General features: G+C 33.0%; 1 protein-coding gene across 1 annotated transcript in view; it reads right to left on the reverse strand.

Annotated features, from left to right (window-relative positions):
• Nucleotides 1-9596, reverse strand: part of LOC149414233 (uncharacterized) — a 28225-nt gene extending 18629 nt beyond the window's left edge. Inside the window, exon 1 of the mRNA XM_089643995.1 lies at nt 9365-9596. The gene's annotated coding sequence lies outside the window, so the exon portion shown is untranslated. The remainder of the gene's footprint in view (nt 1-9364) is intronic.
• Between the last annotated feature and the right edge of the window lie 13249 nt (nt 9597-22845).

A 22845-nucleotide genomic window follows, 5' to 3' on the forward strand; every position in this document is an offset into this window, starting at 1 on the left:
GTACCTAATATCATAACGACACCTTCAACAACATTTTTTTGTTTACTTCATTATGCATTTATTTACTGTGTACTATATTTCATATTCATAATTATAAAAACAGCTTTTAAAAAAATCTTAAAATATGACGAATATTCTGAAATAAGACTAGATGCGAACATACAGTTTATTTTATATTTATTAAGCCTTTATCAAAAAGTACTTGTACCAATTAGCTTCAGATACAATCACTTTTATATTGTTAAATATTTAACATTAAATTCTTCAATTTATACTCAAAACACGTCTGTTGTTAAACAAAACAAGAAAATAATTAATTACCACGGGCTGAAACCTCCAAATGATATTAATTATTGTTTGGGTCTCATAAATGGAGTTATTTATATTGCGCTTTTCATGTTTACTGGACAGATAACAAGAATACGTGTTATATTTATTATCTATGTATGGGATATAATCAACCTAACAAAAATATTAAATTTTATTGTTTTATCTAAAAATTAAATATTTGTAATATTATTTAATGCTAAACGCATGGAAAACTATTTTGTATGTTAATATTATACTAACAGATTTAACTTTAAGAAAATGAATTGTGGTTTATTTGAAAAAAACAAATGCTTTATCATATTAATTGTTCATTGCTGTTTTATGCTAACCATAAATACAGGTATTAAAAAAAAAGTTATTTAATTATATCGAGTATTTATTTGAACCTTATTCTGCATTACCTTATTTCAATATGTAAAATCAACCAAACTTCGTATCAGCATCTTATTGTACTGCATCAAATTCAACTACGAATCGAATGGCGCAGAACAATTTTTCTTATATAGATAATGATAACGAAATAGAAAGTAGTACAGTAAATAATTTAGAAGATTTTATAAAAAAACAAAACACAAATACATCTGATAATCTTGTTTGTATTCAATTAAATATAAAATCTATACAAAAATATTGGGATGTATTGCAAAAATATATTTACTTAATTGTTTGAAGCATATTGACATTCTGATGCTATGTGAAATATCTATTCAAACTGAAAGTATGTGTATGTACAATATTCCTGGATATAATGCATATAACTACTGCAGGACTGATAAGTCAGGAGGAGGTATAATATTGTATATAAGAAACAAATTTGAATTTAGACTAAAAACCTCACAATCAATACATTTTGAAAATATAACAGGAAAGCTCCACTTCTACTCCAGGACAAAACTATAATCAATATAATAGCTATCTATAGATCTCCTAATTTCAGTAAATCTTAATTTCTGACGGAATTATCATCATATCTTGAGACAATTAATAGTCTTAAAATTAAGTAAAGATCCAAACCAGAAGTTGAACCTGAGTTTTGTTGTGGTTCAGATAGTTTGGACTTTTAATGACAGATGGCAGGTTGTCGTTTTTCTCCCTGCAACAGGCTGAGATTAATAAAACGCCATTGTCCAATATAAAATGAATAATGTTTCTCTCACCTCGGTAAATAAAATTAATGAAATTGACTTTACTTTCTTTCTCACATCAATACAGTGACAAATAAAGGATTGACAGTTCTTGGTTTCATTCTCCGTAGTGGCAGAGACTTTAAAAACTTATCAACAAGAAACAAACTTATCAAGTCGAATATAATTCTTCTATCTGTTAGGTACCAGATAGAACAATTTTATTCGAGTAAGAGGTCACTTTAAAATTCACTACGATTCCTTTGAAAAAATTCAACATAAATTTCTAAGATATAATAACTTTAAACTCGGTCAACAAATAGATAGTATAAATTTCAACTACTTGATGAAATAATTAAAATTATTAAAACTCGCAGATAGAAGACTCGTTTCCGACTTGACTTTTATTTTTAAAATTGTTAAGGCGATGCACTACATAGTAATTCAAAATCATGTGTTTTTGGTTTGAAAATTTGGTCGCCTAGAAATGTTTCAGATGCTTTAATTAATTACTGCGAGTAGAATACATCTTGGCCTTTGAAATAATCGAGTATTTTTTAGATAAGCCCAGAAAAAAATAATGTATAAGGCCTATGAAAACCGCTTTAAATGTTCATAATCTCCTACTTACGAACCCATTTTCGGTTATTATTTTATTGTATAATGTGGAAAATAAAGTTATTTATAAAATGATTGGAAAAAAATTAAATATTTATGCCTGAACATCCACAAAATAAAATAAAAGGCACTTTTTGGCCATGTTTTTTTCTTGCATAAATCAAAACAGGCGGATGGTGTTAAGCAGGAATTTAAACCTTATCGCCATCTACGTAAAGGGTGTTATTGATATCGGCTCGATTTAAAATATTACACTACGTAGTGCATAGCCTTAATGGTATTATAGACAGCCCTGATTTATTAAGCCTAATGATCACCTTCAACATACCAACTAAAACTAATCGATCAAAATTTATTTTTTATTTTGACAACAAAATTAGGACTGAGTCATTTAAATACTCATTTGTACCAGATGTGTTCAACTGCACGGATATAGTTGCAAGAAGGCTATAGTAACAAACCTTATTTAGTTATTAATAAATAAGCTAAACATTCAACTTTTCTTTCGGTTTATCAATTTTAAAGGAACATTTCATTGAATTTAATAAGAACCGATTTATTTTGGTAGTGCCTTTGAAGTAAGTTCATAATGTGATTTAATGGATGTCAAAATATGAAGGATTATTAGAACAGTTTGTCATTCCGCTAATGAAATATTTTCAGATATTAATTAATTCAAGTAACAACACACAACTAGAACGCTAAAATGTAGTTATTTTTAAAATATATTTTATGAAGACAGTTTTGCACAATGTATACATACATTAATACTTACATTTTGTGTAAATAGGGCAATAGGGCAGTGGGGCAGGGCGTCAATAATAAATAAATAAATAATAATAGCATACTTGTTACTTTTCTGCAGCGGTCGCTTCAAAGCAAGCTGCAACATTATAGTACAGGGGTTTCCAATAAGTGGTGTTATTTTGATATTCAATCGTAAAAGATCAATTATTTCGTTGCTTGTGTGGCACGTAGCGCCGTCTCGTTGAAAGTAAACGTTGTCCAGATCAATACCATCCAATTCCGGTCATAAAAAATCATTAATCATCTCTCGATAGCGCAATCCATTCACCGTAACTGTTGCTCCAGCCTCATTTTCGAAAAAGTAAGGTCCAATGACTCCGCCGGACCATAATCCGCACCAAACAGTGACACGTTGAGGATAGAGAGGCTTTTCAACAATAACTCTTGGGTTTTCCGAGCCCCAGATACGACAATTTTGCTTGTTGACGAAGCCACCGAGGTGGAAATGGGCCTCATCACTCAAGATGATTTGCATTTGATTCACTCAAGTGAATTTTAATAATTTCAATGCGTTGTTGAAGCGAGTATCGTTCCATTTTTATTAATGGTGTAGTTTTTACTTGTCAAATGTCAAAAAATGACAGCTTTAAATGTAACATCTACCGAAATAGCGGGCTATTCAAAATAACACTTTTTATTTGAAAACCCTGTAGATTATGTTTACCGTTGCGCGCATGTGCATACTTATACCCTGTTTGATTTTGTCATTCGAATTTCATCTTGAAAAAGGATCCATCAGAATCCAAGAAAAACGTCATTATATTTTCTGAAGACTTTTTTCGATATTGTGTAAAGATTGACAAATTTATTCTGGGAAAATTGATCGGATAATTTTTTAAAGACTTTCTTAGATTTCGTGTGAATATTAACAATTATATAAATTTATGAATAAAAAATTCGGGAAAATTACAAGAACGGACATTTTAAATGATTGTTCGGGAAAACGGTCAGAAAACGCGTTCGAAAATTATCGAAATGATTTTATGATAAATTAATTTAATCTTCCGGGAAAATTGGAAAATATGTAATTTAAGATAGGAAAGTCAGTCAGAAAATTGATAAGTCATTTGTTTTCAGAAATAAATGCATTAGAGAAAATTTCGAAAATCGAAAAATTTTGTGTTGGAAAATAAATCGGAAAATGGGGCGTGAAATTCTTATAAAAGTCTTTTTGATATTATGTGAAGTTTAGAAATTTTCCATGTCGCAAAATTTTAATATTTTCCTTTAAATAAAATATCCCGGTAAAATTGAAAAATCGAACCTCTTTGCTCGGAAAAATTGTTCGTAAATTTTTATAAAAACATTTATCTTTGGATATTATGTGAAGTTTGGACATTCTATAAATGGGGAATTTTTAATCTAAAATTTGAATAATTTTTCTAATGTTAGATTTTAAAAGAAATTTTAGATAAAATTGGTCGGGAAATTATTTACGTTTTTGAAACTGAGAAATCGCAAGTACTGTTCATTTACTTGTTGGCATTTTATCATCGTGGTGTTGTTTGAAAACGAATCTTTTTTGAAAATAACAGAGGGCACCACTTCCGTCTCTATTCACCTGAAAGTCACTGTTAAATAATACTAAATCTCCTACTAGGTGGCGTTAAGATATATTATAACTTAATCTTAATATATATTTATTTTTGTTTCATCCTTGAAGGCCATCATTTCAAATTATGAAGAATAATTATGATAATAACAAGGCGAACGGATATATTAATTTTGTTTGCGTTAGTGATAAGGCTTGATAGAAGAGGGACAGCCAAAAAGTATGTGATCTAATGTTTCCACTTGTAGAGCACAGAATGTACAAGTCAAGAACGTGAAGTTTATAAAGATGGGAAGGAACGGAACAATGTCCAATCCTCAGTCGAATAAGTGAGGAAATTTTAATTATGGAGAAATGGAGGAGTTGTTGAAACCACGGTTTGATGGGATTGAGTGGAGGCATAGCAGGCTCACTTGGGTTGACTAGCAATGAGCCAATACTCTGACCAAACATGATATGGGGATGGAAAAATCGACAGATAGGGGAATGTGGTTTACGAGGGCAACAAAGGATTGGATACTCCTTGTTTTGCTAACGAATCCGCAATATCAGGCACGATGCCAACATGTCCAGGAATCCAGATAGAGTTACGGTTTTGCCAGAGATTTGTATGGGGGCTATCAGCACTCGAATAGGGCATACAAAGAGACTTCAGAGTCAACAAAGGAATGTTCTAAATAATTTTTGACTTGTGTAGATAAACATGTTTACAAGACAAGGTGCAAAGCACAAAGGATAAAAAAAATATTATATTATTAGCAATAATTATTAGACGGTGTACCGGACAGCAGATGGATATACCTAAATAATTATTGAATAATCAAGAAAATGAATATTTGTCTGATGTAACGCATTGTACGATGAAGAATCCTTTGTTGTTTAGTCGCACTACAAACCGTGGGACCTTAGCATATGTTTAGATTTAGGAATAATTGCTCCACATTTACACGTGTAGAAATTATTGTATTCGAACCACGTGTCATATCGCCAGTTCAAGGGTGAATTAGTCGCACGACAAACCGTGGGACCTTAGCATATGTTTAGATTTAAGAATAATTGCTCCACATTAACACGTGTAAAAATTATTCAATTTGAACCCAATAAATACGCCAACAACTGGCTCAACCAGTCAGTTGTCCGACGACTTTCGCAAGTTGTGTTTCTATTCAAATCCTTACCCAAGGTACCCCCAGAGGGAACCGGCATTTACAGTCAATGTCACTGGCGTAGGTGTCCAGTACAGACGGGTTGGAATCCCGTCGGTGGCATTTATTTTTTTTTGAGGTTTTTTTTTAAATTTATTTGGGTGTTTCAGGATAATAATCATTGCTTATAATGATTTGTTATCCTTTATGCTTTGCATAAAAAACCTTGTCGTGTAAACATTAAAAAATAATAATTGACGATTTTCTTACAATTTCGTTAAAAGGAATGTGGAAGGTAAAATTCGTATTTCAGAACCGGCCCAGTATAGCTGTATTTAAAGAAAGGATTATGTATAGATAAGAGAAAGAGATAAAGAGCAACATATGATAATTCCGGGTCACGAATAACCTAACAATATTTGAAAATCTCCTACTACCACCACAGTAAGCTGAAAATTTTGCTTGTGTTGTGGTGGAGGACTTAGCCAGCCGAGGAATTGAACACACTACGCCTGGGTGGGACCCAAACGCAATGTCAACTCGGCCACCGACCGGTCATGTTTTCATCTTATTACATGACACTCCCACCATTTCAATATTCAACTTTCATGTCTTCATTTTATTACATGACAATTTATGAATCTGCCGAATGATATTTATCAGCAAATTAATCCACGTGAAATCGGAACACTAGCGGCACAAGAAGTGTACCCACAAATAATATTAATCGAACGAGATAATGGTTCATACCTTTGTGAAGAAAATGTTTATGAAGCCGAATAACGGCGACCGCAGACACGAGAAATGAACAAATAAACAATAATAACGTGATTGGCAGTTGTGCCTACAATATGTTTTGAAGAGGATGTGGAAGGAATCTTCCAATATAAACAATGGAGAGAGTCAACTTGGTTCCTAGATACGGGACAAAGAATCCCCGTTGTAGCAAACATAAAAGAAATGCTTCTCCAGATGGAAATGAAAACAGAAGACCAGAACAAGTTATTTCTGTTGGGGGAGAATCGCCTGGAAAAACCATACAGTTTTTACCAAACAATCGAAGTTTATTAGCGCGCAATACGGAAGAAGTGACGCCACTGCAGATACTGAGAGAATCATTTGTGTTTCCCACTACTTCGTCTCCAAAAATACTGCTGAAGTTATCCAAATGGCACGAGAGTGGAAATCATTCAATTGCTGTACAAGCTGCTAGCTTCATTCTCTCAGCCGATTAATAAAAACGCAAAAGGCGTGATAAACTTTATAATAAAGATTGTAATAAATAATAAGAAACCTGATAAGGTTCAGACAAACAAACTCAATTAAAGAAGAGTCACGTGAGAGACAGTAAAAAAAATAATACTGATTCCTGAACTTGAACTACATACATGTAAACTTGATAATGGGTTAGAGGGCCTGAAGGTCGCCCGTTACTTGATAAGAGATTCATTCATTAATTTTTCTGATTACCTTAACGATCACTTGATGTCGTGAAGACAGGATTTTTAATTCAAGACATCGACAACATAGCCCCATAATTTTAACCCAATAAATACGCAAACAACTGGCCCAATCAGTCAGTTGTCCGATGATCTTCGTCAAGTTGTTTCATTGCGAATCCTTCCCCGAGGTACCCCCGGGAGGAATCCGGCATTTCACAGTCGATCGTGTCCAGTACAGAATGTTTGATGAATTCATAATACTTTGTATTTCAAATATGTAACTAAGGCTGCCACCTCTCCGGGTTTGACCCGGAGCCTACGGGTTGGCATGGTGCATGTCCGGGCTACGGGTTTAACATCAATATCTCCGGGTCAGACCGGGCGGTGGTAGCGAAGCGACAGACGACCATCACGGTAACTGTCTGACTGAGTGAATGCATGATGAATTTTACGGTGCCAAAATAATGAGAAACATAAAGTTTTTGAGGCAATGTTAATAAGCCAATGAAGTTTACAGGAAAACTCTTGAATACATAAAGAAATATTATGATTTTGAGGATTCTGTATTCAAAATCTTTTCCAAATTCGATCTAACAAGTGCAGTAATTTACGAAAATACTGTGGAAGCTGTCGAATCACTTGGTTTGAAAAATGTCGACAAAGATAAACTTTATGACGAGACCCGAAAATTAAACCAACTATTTCCTCAGTTCGTACAATCTAGTGATTCAACATTGCCTGTTGATTTACGATGGGTTCAGTTATTCAAAGTCACCTCAACCTTCACCCAACTGCCAAAAATAATTCGAAATTTTTTTCAATCCCTATAAGCAATTCTTTTGTTGAACGCGTATTTTCTTTAATGCGAAATTTGTGGACAGACGAGCGAAACTGCTTGTCAGTGGACATGGTGAAGGCAGAGTTAATTGTGAAGATATTAATTGTCAATTAATACAATATTAATTGCCAAGTATTTTTGAAGAAACCTGAGCAAGAAAAGATGCTTAAACAATCCCTTCAGAATGAAAAATATAGTTTTAAGTGTAAGCTGGTCCAAGTCAGTTTAGCACTAGCTAGGTCATTTATATCTAAAAAAAACATTACTAATGGTAATTTACCATGACATTTTGCCTTAATTAAATAATTCATACTAAAAAAAAATATTTTAATAAAAAAAACTATATTTCTAAAATCTCCGGGTCTACTGTTTTTTAAAGGTGGCAGCCCTATATGTAACGCATTATTATATCAACGCGTCGGCTTCTTCTATAAATAGGAATTACGCAGGATACTGACTATAAACATCCCGCAAACAAATCGCCGAATTAAAATATCAGATGCTATTGTTAGAGGTTTTTTGACTTATTCTAATTTGAAATCAACCGTGTTTTAAATATATCTAGTAATATATATAGTTCAAGTATATTTCACTAGTGTATGAATGCAAATCAAAGTGAAAATTAACCCGATATCTGAACGAGCTGAAACTCCACAGGCAGACTCGTGGTCGATGATAAAACATTCTATTTCGGTTGCATACACACGCGAATGTATGTTGAATGACACCGCAGCAGTTAATATACGAAATAAATGTCGGTCCTATCCAATCGGGATTTGGTTTAATTGTTAGCGCAGTTGACTGCAGTCTCTGGGGAGGAAGATTCAATCCTCAGTAAAACCAAATCAAATGTATTTTTAAATAATCTATTAATAAAAACAGATTTATTGTAGGTAGTAAAAACACTTTTTTACTGGTCGCTAAACTACACTAACTAACTAACCATCACGACGTTTCCCGAAGGGGTAAGCGGAGAGGATAGAACGTCACTCATTCTTTGGACAATCACATTTAAAAAAAAAAGCAACACACACAGCGGTAAAAATGTGTTATTTACGGTTGGTTAGTGGTTAAGGCGAAGCTTAATGCCAAATCACTATTTTGATTAATCTTTATAACGAATTGGTGTACATTATGAATACCAAAAAATATGCTTTAGATAAATTAAAGGTTTTCCTATCGTTTCGTTTGAGTAGAATACAAATAAAAAAATTAATTACTCAATGAAAAATATAAATACAAACTACTAAAAATTATTTTTTATCAATAGACATGTATGAACGCGTAAAGGAAACAACTTTTAAAAAATACAGTATTATAGCTAAAATTATAAGTGACAGTTTCACTTGATTTACTTTTTTGCTTTCTTATAAAATTATTTACAAAATAACTAAAAACCAGATTTTTGCTTGTATACACATTTTTGGCTTGTAGCTTCCGCTTAATTAATGACTTGGTTAAATAAGTACATAATAATTAGATTAATTATTAATTTGTGATATGCTTACGTATAAATAACGGCGCGGCGGTTGGTTGTTTCTGTGCTTGCTCCTTCTTTTAGTCCAGATTAGATTTTAATCAAACGAACTTCACAAAAAATCAACCGGTCAACGACGAAGCAATGAAATCTTTATATAAGTATTCACAAATAACGTTATTAATGATTCTAATATTAATCGATAAAATGAACTGATGGAATCTGACTGGTAAGTTGTAGACAGCTTCACCCACTGGCCACGAGTGACCAGGAGAAAGAGGACTCGTATTAATAAGTTTTTGCAGTATCAGTGATGGTTTGCCGAAAAAATAAATCTCCCCAGCTTTTTCGCCAAAACTTTCAGATTTCTTTAAAAACTCCCCAGATTCGAAAAATCCGGTACTTCAACCTTGAAAAAATAGGCAAAATACCGATTAAAACAGGCGCAACAGCTATCGACAGTGACCGGCGTCTACTGGTTTTGACAATTGGCGAAAAATTCAACTTGCGCTGGGATTTACCTGGTTAATCAGATCTGATCACCATACACAGCTAAAGCCTGAGGTTATTTTCCACTTAATTTTTTTATTTTATTTAAAACTTAGATACATAATATATAATACAATTATAATCCTGGTTATATGATTTGACGATATAAGCACATAAGAAATGCGTTATATGATTTGACGATATGAGCACATAAGAAATGCGTTATATAATTTGACGATATAAGCACATAAGAAATGCGGTATATGATTTGACGATATAATCACATAAGAAATGCCTTATATGATGTGACGATAGAAGCACATAATATATGCTTTATATCATGTGACGATATAAGCACATAAGAAATGCGTTATATGATCTGACGATATAAGCACATAATAAATGCTTTATATGATGTGACGATATAAGCACATAAGAAATGCGTTATTTGATTTGACGATATAAGCACATAAGAAATGCGTTATATGATTTGACGATATAAGCACATAAGAAATGCGTTATATGATTTGACGATATAAGTAGGTACATAAGAAATGCGTTATACGGTTTGACGATATAAGCACATTCACACACAGTTAAACTAACGGAAAAAGAAGTGCAATCGAGTTTAAAATCGATAGACATAAACAAGGGTGTGGGTCACGATGGAATACCGGCGTTTTTCCTTAGATCTGCTGCGTCGTCACTGTGTGTGCCGCTTACCATAATATTTAATAAATGCCTGAGTGATGGGGTTTTCCCTGATAGGTGGAAGTTGGCCTATATTATACCGGTCCACAAGGGTGACTCGCGTCAAAGAGTGGAAAACTATAGGCCAATATCCATTCTCTCGGCGATCCCTATTAACTATTAACCGGCGAACTATTGGAAAGACTTGTCCATGACAATATATATCCCCAGCTTGCTGCCAAAATTACTGAACAACAACACGGGTTTGTAAAAGGCAAATCTACCACGAGTAATTTACTTATTTACTCAAATTTCTTATTTACTAGCATGGATCGAGGCCACCAGGTAGATGCAATATATTGCGATTTCAAAAAAGCTTTCGACAAGGTTGACCACCTTATTCTTATTAAAAAAATTATGTACAACGGAATTAGAGGAAATTTATTACGTTGGTTTATCTCATATTTAACAAAAAGACAACAAGCCGTATCATTACGAGGACAGACTTCTACATGGGAACCAGTTACTTCTGGCGTGCCACAGGGGTCAATCCTGGGTCCGCTGTTGTTTATTCTTTTTATTAACACTGTTACTAAATGTTTCATGCATTGTTTATATCTTTTGTACGCTGACGACATAAAAATATTTTCCATTGTTCGAAATTTAAACGATTGTCTTCTCATACAAAGCGACTTAGTAAGGTTCGAAACGTTTTGCAATGAAAACAAAATTTACCTAAGTTACAATAAATGTAAACAAATAAGTTTTACTAAAAATCACAACGCTTTCAAACACAATTATTGTATTGGTAATTATTTACTCGAGCGCGTTTACTGTATAAGAGATCTAGGCGTACTTTTTGATTCCAAACTCCACTTCGATGCGCACATAGATAATATTGTGAATAAAGCTTACAGCATGCTAGGATTTGTCATCAGAAACAGCCGTGAATTTCGAAAACCTGAAACATATCTTCTTCTTTACCACACTCTGGTCCGTTCTGAACTTGAATACTGCACCTCCATATGGAATCCACTTTACGATATCTATAAAGAAAATATTGAAAATATTCAAAAGAAATTTCTGCGATGCCTCAATTACAGAATGAGCGCACCCAAACGTGGGTACATAAATATGCTCTCGAGTTATAACGTCTCCACTCTATCTAACCGGCGAACATACCTTGATCTCATGACTCTGTATAAAATCTGTAACAACGTTATTGACTGTCCCGACTTACTGAAATTGATAAACTTCAAAGTACCACCCAGAGTAACAAGGCTTAACGACTTATTCCACATTAGCAGGACGCGTACAAATGCTGGTGTCAGGGATCCAATCAGAAGAATGTGCGAATCACTTAATCAGAATCAAAACCTCAAGGACTCTGACTTATTTTTTGATACACGCACTACTTTTAGTAGAAAAATGAAGACTGTTTTCCTACAAAGTTCAAAGTAAACAACTTAGACATACTTCGTTTAAATATATTTATATATTTTTTACTTTCTGTTTAACATTGTTTATCTATTTATACACGGTGTCCGGAAACTCGTAGTACAAGCGGGAAACTGGAGAATCTACACCACATGGGGAACCCAAAAAAACATAAAGTTTTTTGATTTGAGCATTTTCAAAAAAAAAAAAAAAAAACCAAAAAAAAATATTTTTCGGCTATTTTAGGGTTAAAGTTTTTTCTGGTGTTTAGGGTTGAATAACAGATGTTTTAACCCTGCAGAGCAGAAATATTTTATGATTACACCGGGTTAAATGAAGGGTGATTTCAAAATAATGCTTCAAATCCGAGTTTTTTCATTTGTTTTACTTTCAAATAGTTTTAATTAGTTGGGTACTTTGATCTTCAGTAATAATTTATAAGAATTTGATTAAAAAAAAAAAAAAAAAAATCAACTTCAAACTCGATTTACTCGATAACGAAAGCTCAAATAAAAAAAAAATATACTACAAAATCGACTCCAAATGTGATGTAGATTCACCAGTTTCCCGCTTGTACTACGAGTTTCCGGACACCCTGTATATATTTTTTTTTTTGTTTTACCCTCTAAATTTTTTCAAAAATAATTTGTAAATTCTTAAAAGGATATTGCGCATTTCTTTCATATCTCTATTTGTAAAATAATATTCTTATATATATATTTTTCCCTTATTTATAAGTGAAAATATTTGTAAATGTTTTCTGCTGTTTAAGTTAATTCGTGAGAAATAGTTTGGATGCAGGTGAATTCTCTAGTTGATGTTTCGTATATATTTTTGTCAATTGATATCTGTATCTGTTTTTTCTCCTTAATAAAAAAAAAAAAAAAAAAAAAAAAAAAGAAATGCGTTATATAATTTGACGATATAAGCACATAAGAAATGCGTTATATGATTTGACGATATAAGTATGTAAGAAATGCGTTACATGATTTGACGATATAAGCACATAAGAAATGCGTTATATGATTTGATTTTTTCTTATTGTTGTAAAATTAGCGCTTCGATCTCATTTTATCAAAGCATTTCGAGACAACACTTTCATAGGCAACTGGAATAATACATAAATATTAGGTTGCTTTTAAAAGAAAATATATGTACATAAATACCTTATTGTTTAAGTTGGATTATTCCTCATAATTATCGGGATAATAATAATAATATTTGGCTAATTTATATAGCACCGTTTTCGTGAAGAATCATCTCTTGGGCGCTGCTCCAGTAAAAGTGATGGAACTGCGCTTTTTGTTCAACAACTTAGTTCCTTCAAAACATTGTAGAGAATTTTTTACAAATTTCGCCACTGATCAACTATGAAACTACTTGCTGTACATTTTCAATGGATGGTGATTTGATAACCTTGGATATGAAAAAAATCCCTGAGGGATTTTTTTCTCCCGAGATATAAGGAAATTTCACGAAACATTACATCACCGGTGAAACATTACAGATAACGTGGTGGCTTATTTACACAGATGTGGATGTGGTCAGCGGCGTAGCTACCTAGGGGCTACGCGGGGCAGTGCCCCGGGGCCCTCAAACTCAGGGGGCCCTCGAATCCTTACCAGAAATCTCGATCGAACTGAACTTTTGGAAATTTCTCCCATTTTCAAAATAAACATGACAGGTTGCAACTTGCAACCCCACTTTAATCATGACAACTCAGTTGAGAGAAATTCAAAAGTTATGCCTAGAGAATTCCCCTAAATTCAGGAAACAGCATCAAACGTTGGGATCTACTGTCAAAAGTCACTGGCGAATCGGACACCACTCTTAAAAAACTAAATCCGACTAGATGGTCCAGTAGGGTCAATACGATATCTGCAATAAAACTTCGTTATTTTGATATTATCAAAGCATTATCAAAAATAGTTCTAAAGAGTCCTAATAAAGATGAGCGTAGTGAGTTCGTGTTGCTTTGCGAAATCATGCACAGTGTATTGAACGACATCAATTGTGTATCCAAAACTTGATACACAATTTATGTCGTTCAATAACTACAAAAATGCGACATCAATTTGGGTGAGGCGAGTAAAGTTTTAGCAGAGACCAAAGCAAAGTTTCAAATTTATAGAAATGGTTTCGAATTATTCAAGTGCAAAGCCAGAGAAACTGCAAGAAAATATGGTATCGATACCCATTTTCAAAAAAAAAAGGCAAAGAAAAGTTTTAAAACATTTTGATGAATTAGCTGCTGATCACCAATTTCCAAACCGAGAAAAAACATTTAAAATTGAGATTTTCAATAATGTACTAGACACAGTAATATCTCAATTAGATACACGTTTTATTAGTATGAGTGCAGTCTGTCATATTTTCGATTTTCTAACACCAACATTTTTATTACATGTTGATGAAGCAACTTTATTACAAAAGTGTGACGAATTCCAAAGAAAATATTCAAATATAATAGGCCCTAGTTTTTCACTTCAATTTATTAATATTTACCATCTAGTTTTACCTCAACTAACTCAAGCATGGACTGTTCACCAATTATGTAAGGAAATAATGAGCAAATATGGAGTGCTAGAATGCGACCTAACGGAAGTATTTACAGCAATGTTATTATTCTTTACAATTCCTGTCACTTCTGCAGCAGCTGAAAGGTCATTTAGCAAATTAAAAATAGTAAAAAATTATTTAAGAAATAAGATGGGCCAAACTCGACTCCGACATTTATCGCTAATAGCAATTGAAAACAAAACCGCATCAAGCCTGGATTTAAACGAAGTCGTTGATACTTTTGCGAGAACTAAAGCTAGGAAAAATTGTAAATATAATTGTTATTTAGTCAGTTGGTAGGCCCGACCTTTATATAATAAACCCTTGAATCTTCTCTATTTCGTTTTATTAGCCAAACCTACACCAAGTACCTATTAATTGTAATTTATGTTGTTACTGTTTAATATTTTTATTACCTGCCCTGCAGTCTGCAGTGCACAGAAACAAGCCTACGCACGACGGAAGTGAAACTTTTATTATTCTTCTCTATCTCTTTTCATTTCATTCTCTCTTTTTTCTGTCTATTGACATATTTATAAGTGCATATGATAAAAAAAAATTAAAAGTTATAAAAATATGGGATTCGAACCCGGGTCCTGCATAACGAGTGTCGAACGCTCTGCCTCTAGACCGCGGTTATTACGTATTCGACCTAAATATCATTTAGTTAAAATATCTAAAAGTCGCAGCACGAGAGTATTTTATCACTTTAAAAAAAAATATTATTAAAAAAATCACAAAAGAAAAAAAAAATTAGTTAAAGCGGGGATCGAACCTCGGTTCTTCACGACGACAATCCTGCACTCTGCCTCTAGACCGCGAAGCTGAGTTTGGAGAGTGACCTAAAGTAGGTATATAATATTGTCTAGGCTCCTATAGCGAAATGATCACGGTTTTTCATGACGGTCATGAGTTGGTTTTACTCCGGTCCTCGAAATTGCATAACGCGCGTAAAGAAGTTTCACTTCAAAAAACTTAAGTAGCTTAGCATTTTTAAAGTGTTTGTATATTTCATATTTTTATTTGATAAAACCTAATCAGTTTACATAGCAGTGGGGCCCCATTTTTAAATTTGCCCCAGGGCCCTTGGTTACCTAGCTACGCCACTGGATGTGGTATATTTGTTTGCTGATATCGTTGGTCGATTGCCGCCGCCATCTTTCAAATCTCCAAGTTGAAACTGCGTGAGATATAAATAAATATAGTCTATTGAGTGTGAATTACATTCCGCAGATTGTTCATGTCTGGAATTTGGTAAATACGCGAGCGCAAGCGTAGGTTAATTTTAGGCACCAAATTTAAAGTGTTATTCGTATAACATGCTTTGTTGTATCTGGTTGCCGTACAAATAAATCCAATTATAAGATTCCTAACATAATTTTAATCAAAATTAAATTAAAATCGTGAGGAAGTTGTTGGGGTTGTAGAGTAAAGAAAAAGTTAAGACGAAGCACTACGTCGTGTAATATTTTGAATCGAGCCGCTATCAATAACACACCTTACGCAGATGGCGATAAGGCTTAAATTCCCGCTTTATTACGTATTCAAGAACTAATCCACCAAAACCAGGCCAAACATTGAAACAGAGGTAAAGTGTTTTAAACTTGGCATTCTTTGATATTATTTTACTTTAACAATTGTTGTTGTGAGAACATAAACGTTGACAACAATCGTCATGCCTGTGTCAGACCTAGCTATAAATATACAGGATTTTCCAATAAGAGGTGTTTTTTTGAATAGCCCGCTATTATTTATTTATTTATTTATTTATTTAAACGCCCATTGGGCTTTTACATACATTGTTATTAGTGTTATTACATTAACTATGTGACATTTAAAAGTTTACGTACATATATAAATAAAATAGTTATTATATCTGTAGTACATAAATGTTTTACAAATAATACAGAATACCATTATGGAGAACAGTTTTTTTTTTTTTTTTTACTTACTTAGAAAAATAAATGGATTGAAATTAATCAGCATTTATAGGGACTTAAAATCATATTCGAATTGTTATTTAAATTACAATATTAATTTGTAAAGTTAAAACATATATATTAAAGTTAAAAAGTCATAAAAGAAAAGAGTGAAAAAACAGAAGCTAAAAAATGGGTTTTTCACTATGGAGTGGAGAAGTCATATATTTCAGCAAAGTGTTTATGTAGATTTCGTTTAAGCACTGCTACGGAATCTCTAAATATATCAACAACATTACCAAATTTATTACCAAAATTTTGTATTCGATTTAACGATATGTGCGCTTGGTAATTTGATATGGTAGATGTTACTTTTGAAGCTATCATTTTTTAACATTTGACAAGTAGAAACTACGCCATTAATAAAAATGGAACAATACACGCTTCAACAACGCATTGATATTATTAAAATTCACTTGAGTGAATCAAATTCAAATCATCTTGAGTGATGAGGCCCATTTCCACCTCGGTGGCTTCGTCAACAAGCAAAATTGTCGCATCTGGGGCTCGGAAAACCCAAGAGTTATTGTTGAAAAGCCTCTCTATCCTCAACGTGTGACTGTTTGGTGCGGCTTATGGTCCGGCGGAGTCATTGGACCATACTTTTTCGAAAAATAGGCTGGAGCAACAGTTACGTTGAATGGATTGCGCTATCGAGAGATGATTAATGATTTTTTATGGCCGGAATTAGATGGTATTGATTTGGACAACGTTTACTTTCAACAAGACGGCGCTACGTGCCACACAAGCAACGAAACCATTGATCTTTTACCATTGAATATCAAAATAACACCTCTTATTGGAAAACCCTGTAGTAGATGGCATATTTCAGCATATCGGTCGCCATACATTCCCAATGGGAAGACCACTAAAATAGGCCAAGCCACTAGGTACATTTATACTCGCAGCTTGGTCTGACATGCCTATCAATGTAATCACAACATAAATTTAAGATTATTAATATAATTAAGATGATAAGTTACATAAAAAAGAAAAAAATTGTATTTTCCTAAAATTAACATTATTTATTGACATTATTTTATTTTTTAGTTAAGTTGTCAGCATAACAAAAATTAAAATTAATGGTAGATCAGTTTAGACAGAAGTAGAGCCCTTGACTACAGTTTTTTACTCCTGGCCATGAATATCTTCTTAATAATAATAATAATAAATAGTCTGACTACTTTACATCCTCTTTTGGCAAAAAATCTTTCAAAATTTGTCAGTCAACCTCAAAATTTTCCAAATTTTCTAACTAAGGGTATTACTTATATGTTACCCAAAAGCGAAAATATTAATAATCCTTCTCAGTACAGACCCATTACATGTTTACCGACAATATACAAAATTTTAACCTCTTGTTTAACAGATTTAATATATACTCATTTAGATGAAAAAAATATTTTATCTGAACAACAAAAAGGTTGTCGCAGAAAACATATGGGATGTAAAGAACAATTAGTTATCGATTCTGTAATTCTAAAACAGATTCAAACTCGAAAACGTAATTTACATACTTGCTATATAGACTATCAAAAGGCTTTCGATAGTGTCCCGCACTCGTGGCTGATCAAAGTATTAAAAATATATAAAATTAACCCCATTATTATTAGCTTTTTGGAAAATATTATGTCCTTTTGGAATACCAATTTACTTATCAATTTAAAAGGTAAGAAAATAGTAATACCGGGCATTTCAATTAAAAGAGGGATTTTTCAAGGAGACTCATTGAGTCCTCTTTGGTTTTGCTTAGCATTGAATCCTCTATCTAAAATGTTAATTAAAAGCAAGTTTGGAATAAAAGTTAAGGGTAATACAAGGGAGAGTAGTACAATTTCGCATTTATTATTTATGGATGATATAAAATTATTTTCGAATTCTGAACAAAATTTAGAGAAAATGATCGAGGTAGTTAAAAACTTTTCAGATGATATCAAAATGACATTTGGTTTAGATAAATGTAGAACGATCCATATAGAGAAAGGCAAAATTGTAGATGGGGACGAGAGTATATTTAGAAATTTCCAAATTACTAGTATGAAAAGGGATGAGGTTTATAAGTATTTAGGATACCCACAATCAAATAGATTAGACCATAGTAGTATTAAAAATGATATTAGGATTAAATTTCAAACTAGGATAAGGAAAATTTTAAAATGCAATCTATCTGCTAAAAATTTAGTAAAAGCAATAAATACTTGGGCAATACCTCTATTAACGTACTCATTTGGCATAATTAAATGGTCTAATACAGATTTAGATAACTTAGAAAGATTAATTAGAACTACGCTAACAAAGTTTAATTGCCATCATCCAAATTCAGCTATAGAACGAGTTAATTTACCTAGAAATTTAGGAGGTAGAGGTATAGTCAAAATAACTTCTTTGAAACATAATCAGGTAGAAATGCTAAGAACTTTTTTCCATAGGAAAGCTCATAGCTCAGAAATGCACAAAATAATTTGCAAGGCAGATAGAAATATTACACCTTTAAATTTATACGATGAGAATGCCAACATTTTTATAAATCCCAACCAGGAACTATTAGATTCCTGGTCAAATAAAATTTTACACGCAAAACACTTCAATTATCTCAACCAAACGTATGTTGACAAAATTAAGTCAAACAAATGGTTGAGTATTGGAGAGTTGAGCGCAGAAATAGAAGGATTTATGCTTGCAATTCAGGATGGAGTCATTAATACTAAAAATTATAGAAAGCATATAATCAAAGATACAAATCAAATTGATGATTTGTGTAGAAAATGTTTGGCTTTTCCGGAAACTATAGAACATATTATATCGGGATGTTCTATATTAGCACCGTCCGAGTATACATTTAGGCACAATCAAGTTTTAAAAATAATTCACCAAAATTTGGTAATTAAACATAACTTGATTGACTGCCGTAATGTAGTACCATATTATGAATACGAACCAAATTCATTTTTAGAAAACGAATTTTATAAAATATATTATGATAAAACTATACTAACAGACCGAGCGATTAGTCATAATAGACCCGATATAGTTTTACATGACAAAATTAAAAAAATAACTTATATCATTGATGTTGCTATTCCAAATTCCTGTAATATTCAAAAATCTGTTAGTGAAAAAATAAGAAAATACACAGATTTAGGAAATGAAATAAAAAGAATTTGGCATTCTCAGACTATAAAAATATTACCATTCGTTATTTCGGCTACTGGCATTATACCTAGCTCTCTAATTAAAAATTTAGGCGTATTAGATCTATCAAAAAATTTATATATAAAGATGCAAAAGTCGGTCATTTTGAATACATGTAGGATAACAAAAGATTTTTTAAATATTTATGTTGAGGGATCAGTAGGATTTATAGGCCCTGTTAGAAGTTCTACCGAGCCGAACCCTCTGATATGAAAATATCTGGAGACGGTGAATTTTTTTTCCCATTTGATATCTGGTGATTTGACGTGTTGTTGTTCTTGTATTGTTTTGTATTTATTTTACTTATATAATGCACTTACATAGTGTTGATTGACTAGCTGATCATTTGTGGAAAAGTGAGTGGAAGGGTTAAGTTTTTCCTTTGGGGAAGACTTAACCCGGACAACTAAATCGGAAGTTTAAAAAAAAAATAATAATTGGATGATTTGTTTAGCGCCGTTTTTGTGCAAAATCACCTCGAGGGCGCTGTACAAATTTATAATACATTTCTATAGTGATCTATGTTATAACTTAACTATTTATGGAGATAATATACAGTACAATACTATACAATACAATACCTGGTAGGTCACTTGAGATTAACACTTAATTAACATTAACTAATTGTTTATTAGTGAAATTTAGATACAGGATTTAGGACATAATTGGATATAACTGGACTTTCTCTCAGGAATGATATATTTAATTTAAGGGTATGACAGCTTAAAAGGGTAAGTTTTTAGTTTAGACCTGACATCTTCATCTGTCTCATCTCGACCGGGTCATCAAATTCCTCGTCATCGTCATCAACGAAGACTTCTACAGCATTCTCGCAGGAGTTGCCATTGCAATGAATGCAGAGTAGAGAACATTTCTAACCCGACTTTCTGCAGGTGCACTTTCCAACGCAACCTTTTTTGCATTGACATGATAATATATCAGCCTTTACAAGGCCTGAATTCAATGGTGAAACTATACCATCGGGGGCCCGTGGCAAATTCATTGGATGGGGCAATAAAAATCACAGTCGCGTTGTAATTTATTTTTTATTAGTATTACTAATATTGTATGAATTTTTATTTTCAAAAGCATAGGTATCATATGTACGTATAATGAAAAAAAAAACAATTTAGTCTTTACAAAATATTTATGAATAAAATTCTTTTCTCTGAGCTTTCTGTTCCGCAAAAGTATCAATAACGTCATCAAAGTTTAAAGATCACGCAATTGAATTTTCAATAGACAGAATAGCCAAGTTACGTAGCCTGTCTAGTCTTCAACAAACTGAACTTTTAAAGCAAAAGTAGCATCATAACGTCCTGACTATCTAGTAGGGTCCAATGTTTTTAATGTTAAGTTGAAGACTCCCCTTCTTTATCAGATATAAAACTTGATAAGATATTCCTTTTTGAAACTATGCCCACAAAAATTATACATTTGTTGAACTGTTTCAAAAAAGTTGCATATCAATAACCTCTCTTACTACATCATTAAGTACTAGATTTAAGTTATGAGAAGCACAGTGAACATATACCGCATTTGGCTCGATATCTTTTATGAGTTTTTGAACTACACCATAAGTGCCTTTCATTGTGTTAGCACCATCATATCCTTGTCCTCGACACTTATTTATAGGTTTATTTTTGTGATTTATGGATTTAATAATTTGGTTGGACATGGTTTTTTGCTAATAACTCCAAAATACTCAAAAAGTTTCCTCGGGAACTTGGATCATTGCAATCTGCTTTTTCTTTGTGGCACCTACACGTTGAAAGTGTCAGAGTAACATCAAGGAGTCTAGAGAGTACTTGGCGCCAAAAAGATTTTTCTTTCTTGATCATGAATTCTTGCTCTTCACCTAGTGTGCCATGTAGCAGCCATTGTTGATACGTTAAACAAGAATCCAGGTGAATTTTAGATGTCTCGTGTCTTTCTATAGCGTCTACAATATGTTTCCAGTCGTCATAAAATAAAATAAAATGTATAATTTTGACTAAATTTTGTTAAAAATGTTACGTTACTACTGACTTCTGAGCTCACCCACGGCCCCGTGGGGCCCCGGCCGCCGTGGGGCCCGTGGCATTTTGCCAGCCCTGCCACCCTATAGTTTCGCTACTGCCTGAGTTGTAGCTTCCTTCAACATTGATACTGGAGTTAGTAACCCAACAGCATCCTTTTTCCACCCCCATTCAGTTGGATTTTTGTCGTGACCAATACTAGATTGGAAATCCGAAGTTAAGTACCTGTGACTCACAATGGACTCACGACTAAATTGGAAAGCTCACATCGACATAGCGAAAGCAACAACTCAGAAAGCAATAGGATCGATAAGCCCAATATTCAACAGATAGAGCTCGCTAGCAAAGAGAAAGAAAATACATCTGTACCCCAGCATAATTCGCCCAGCACTTAAGTACGCTTTACCGGTTTGGAGTAACATTGCTCACACATAACAAACTTCAAGTTAAACAAAACAAATGTATAAAAAGCTACACGATCGAGAAGATATACCCACACTACTACAGGAACACGCATACCTACTCACATAACGATTTTACAACAATCTAAATCCGGAAAATGCGTTAATAAAAGCGCTGGGGAATTACAACTCGCCAACGGATCTCGCTTTCAACTACAAACACAGGATGCCCAAACAAACATCTCATCATGAAGTTCCATGGGAATGATGACAGCGACAGCGAACAATTAGAAGAAGAAGATGATAATTATTAGCAAAGTATCCTTTTTAATGTAACAAAATGATTTTCTCCCAAATGTTTTTTCTCCCCGCAGGTAAATGTGCAGGACCACCGAAGCGAAAAGGACGCAGCCCAAAGATGAAATATTTACATTCAGTAAATCATAATAATAATTTGTATGAGGTTTTTTATGCAGTTAAGATGATGCACTACGTCGTGTAATATTTTAAATCGAGCCGCTATCAATAACAACCCTTCCGTAGATGGCGATAAGGTTTAAATTCCCGCTTAACACTATCCGCCTGTTTTGATTTATGCAAGAAAAAAACATGGCCAAAAATTGTCTTTTATTTTATTTTGTGGATGTTCAGGCATAAATATTTATTTTTTTTCGGATCTTTTTATAAATAACTTAATTTGCCACATTATACAATAAAATCGTAACCGAAAATGGGTTCGTAAGTAGG

The sequence above is a fragment of the Hesperophylax consimilis genome, chromosome 20 (genome assembly GCF_061612785.1).
Source record: "Hesperophylax consimilis isolate HC1 chromosome 20, BYU_Hcon_1.0, whole genome shotgun sequence".
Lineage (NCBI taxonomy): Eukaryota > Metazoa > Arthropoda > Insecta > Trichoptera > Limnephilidae > Hesperophylax > Hesperophylax consimilis.